Genomic DNA, 4,261 nt, shown 5'->3' with positions numbered 1-4,261 from the left:
GGTTTGAAGTAAAATTATTTGATTAGCATTATACTATGTGTGGAGAGCATCCACTCTCCATCTTTATCTCATTTTTGACGTAGGTGGCATTTAGAGGCTTTTGCATCTGAACCCTTCATTTATTCTGGCATATTGATCACACAATGTAAAAATATAAAAAAAAAAACAAGCAACATGTTTTTTGTTGTTATGTAACAGGGTGTGAATAGCTCAGCTGTGTAATAGACACTCTGAATAAGGTATGCTGTTTGCATCAATGTATAGTTAGAAGTGGATGCTATTTGTACCCTGGTGTATATAGAACTGTATGCTGTTTACACCCTGGTGCATGAACTAGCTAATTGTTGCAATCAAAACTTCCGTTTGAGAACCGATTTCTTGTTCAAATTGCGCGCCTTCTCTCCAGAGACGTTGGTACACATGCACACTCACTCTACCAGAACGCACTATCTTCTTCCACAAGTACATTGTGTTTGCAGGTAAACTTATAGTTTATAGGCCTGAACGTCATATTCACAAAATTTCTGTTAACTAACAAAATGACGGTTGTATGTGTTCACTGAACCAAGATTATGAAAATAAAACACAACTTTTCAATTTAACACTTAATCTGAATATATATTAGTGCCGAAACCTTTCAGAATTCCTCACTTTCTGCTGACGAAAAAAACGAATGTCCGCCATGAATTTTGTGTACGTGAGCAATGTCTTTTTGTTGTTATGTCACAGGGTGTGAATAGCTCAGCTGTGTGGCCAAGGCTATTCGAACCAGGGGTGTAAATAGACACTCCGTAATTATATTCTCTTTGATAAACTGTATGCCATTGGTCTTTCAAAACACTCTGGGCCAGATGTACTAACGCGTTTGCGCCCACTTCAGGCGTATTTGTTTCGCAACGTGCGTGTAAAATCATTGCGAGGTATGTACAAACAGGCCGCAATGATGTAAAAAAAAACTGCCTGTCGCGGGGAGCTGAACATGGCTAATTGCGTTTTTAAATTGTCATGCATATGCATTCATGGGAGGATCCAGGGGAAAGTGGGAGTTTAAGCATTAAAAAAGATGGGAGGGAAGCGTAAAGAAGCTTTAATTATGTATTCAGCGGGTATGTACAAAGACTGCTCCTGAAAGCATACGTCTATTCTGGCCTAAAAACTTCCGCCTTGTAAAAGCAGGTGTTAATCAAAGTTGCAGTTCAATGCGTCAATAAGAGAACCTTTCAAAGACAACAGAATTGCTATTTAGAGCACCAGTTTTGTAAGTATTTGTACTATCAAAAGCAACCTTAACTTTCGTGCACAAGTACTTCTCCCTGCTTGTTGACATCTTATCATGTATGGTATAATTCCATGATCGCTAAACATTTGATTCTTTTTAATGTTGTCATCAGTTAACTTAATTCAACTGCGCTTGTATAGGCTCTGCCATTCAGTTTTGGACGTTCATAAATTGCGTTTATGGGCAAAGAAAGGCAGAGAAAGGCGCAGTATACACTAGTTTGATAAATACGACGGAAACTTGGGTCTGACAGCGTTCGCAATCTGCGGTTTGTCCATGACGCTGATAACGCTACGTTCACAAATGTACAGTACGAACATCTGGCCCTCTGTTCTTTGGTTTAATTTGTATCTCCATTACAGATGTCAGAGTGATGTCTTTTCATGGTGTTCTCTCCCAGTCTATGGTTATGGAAAAGGGTATCCCTCAAGGTTCACCCTTAGGACCTCTATTATTTTCTATTTTTATAAACAATCTCCCACAATTATGCTCAGACTGTCAAATTCATATATATGCAGATGATACTGTTATTTACACATCTAAACGTGATATTAATCAGATTCAGTCTTCACTACAACTAGATTTTAATGTCATTCAAAAGTGGTTTTCATCTGATCAACTTCTATTGAACATAAGAAAGACTCACAGTATGCTCTTTGCTAGATATGCTCTCTCTAATCAAGGTAATATTCTTTCAGTAAAATTCTCAGATGATACGCCTCTTGAGAAAGTTGAGGAATTTAAATACCTAGGCCTTTTGCTTGACTCCCAACTATTTCAAGTCTCACATTAATTCTGTTGTGAAAAAGATAAATTGTAACCTAAGAATAATGTACTGTTCAATTAACTGTTTCACCCAAGAGATCAGGTTAAGAATAGTTTCCCAGTTATTATTTCCCATCCTTGACTATTCTGATGTTGTCTATCAGAACACATCAGAATCAAATCTTAAACCTTTGAATGTCATTTATAATAGTCTCTGTAGATTTGTGTTGAGGTGTCCATGTACAACTCATCACTGTGACAGCATCGATAACGAGATGCTGCATCTCATCTTTCTCACACACACACACACACTCAGCAGTGCAAATGCTAGAGCTTATTTTCCAGGGTTAGTAGTAATATGTATAATCACCTATCAATCATACACTGAACACCACTGAGTGCATGGAGAACAATGCACAGTATACTGTAGAGCAGGGGTCTCAAACTCCGGTCCACGGGCCAAATCCGGTCCGCGACCTATGTCAAAATAATAATGTAATCCGGCCCTTGAGGGTATTTTTAATTGCGACAAACAACGATACTGATTAAAATAGACGAAAGATCCAAGCAGCCTACGATGACGAATCTCATTTGTACTCTCATCCATTATTTGCTAGACATCCAGAGCTTGATTCAAACCAAAATCGCTGCACAACGTTTTCAGGAAATACTTGTATTAGCCTACACGCGAGAAACACGAAGACGTGCATTTGTAATGACGCGGAAGCGATGCAATAGTTTTGCACAAATTGAACCAGACATACCAGGCCTACACCAACTGTTGAAAAACGTTCACGTGTGATGAAGTCTTTGGTAGGCTATGTTATTCACCTATTCTGGTTCTGAAGGAGAATATCCTGTTGGAGATTATAATCGATCGTCTATTGACAGTGGTATGAGCTACACCAGGCGCGTAACTGAAGCGTTCCGTTCGCGACGCGTAAAATCCATTTTAGATGAATGGTCTATTTTTTTCGAACATACGCCCCACTGTCGTGTCTGGTGTAGCTACTTCCATTGATTATAATGGAACCTAATTGTTGCAGCAGACGCAACGCGAACGGAACGCTTCAGTTACGTGCCTGGTAGACTAGCTCAGCCCTGGTCACGATGTGAATGGAGGTGCGTCTTTTCGCGTATACCTACCACGGTGTCCACTAAGCATACCATGCTTATTTCAACCCTCTGCCCAACATAGCTTGGAGGTTGCAGTAATAATCATGATGATAGTGTCCGTAATGGACGTGGTAGAGCACACAGATACACACACACACACACAAATACCATAGCCCTAGGTCCAAACATGACATGAAACACAATCTATAAATAGACTGCAGGACTATAAATAGTCTGCATGATTGAAACATTATGGTAAAGGGCATGGTCAACATACACAGTGCTTTCCAAACAAGTATGTGCGTATTTTTGCATGCACACACACACGCGTGCAAACACGCACACACACACGCACACACCACACACACACACACACACACACACACACACACACACACACACAGATACACACTCTCACTCTCACAGAAACACACACACAGAAACACACACACACACACACACACACACACACACACACACACACACACACACACACACACACACACACACACTCACATACACACACATCCCTTTTATAAAATACGGTCATGGACAGCTGGGAGCGCCATTATGGGGGAAGCAGGAGTGAGGAGCTCCACACATCTATCCATCTTCTCTTTTCTCTTCCTCTACTGTGTCTCCTTTTCTCCTGTCTCCTACCCTCAATCTTTTTGAAATTTTCATCCTTTCTTCCACCTCCTCCCTCCCTCCCTCCCTCCCACTCTCCTCCTCCTCTCTCTTCCTGTCTCTCAGGCCCCAGGTGGTATCGCAGCACTCCATCACTCGTGGCAGAGAAGAAGAATGACACAGAGAAATATCCCATCATCCCTCTCTTTCATTTCACTTTCCCCCCTTCATTCCATCTGAAATATCCCATCATCCCTCTCTTTCATTTCACTTTCCCCCCTTCATTCCATCTGTCACTCCTCCATTTCATTTGCCTGCAAGAAGCGTGCACACACACACATACAGAGAGAGAGAAATAAGATAGGCTACAATAAACATTAGTGATTTTCACATCTGTGACCGCTAGCAGACATTTTATTTAGGTCACAGTCATACATGATTGCGGACTTTGAGGAATGTTTATTTATGTAGTGC

The sequence above is a fragment of the Alosa alosa genome, chromosome 23 (genome assembly GCF_017589495.1).
Source record: "Alosa alosa isolate M-15738 ecotype Scorff River chromosome 23, AALO_Geno_1.1, whole genome shotgun sequence".
NCBI classification, from domain to species: domain Eukaryota; kingdom Metazoa; phylum Chordata; class Actinopteri; order Clupeiformes; family Clupeidae; genus Alosa; species Alosa alosa.
This window is presented reverse-complemented; position numbering follows the sequence as displayed.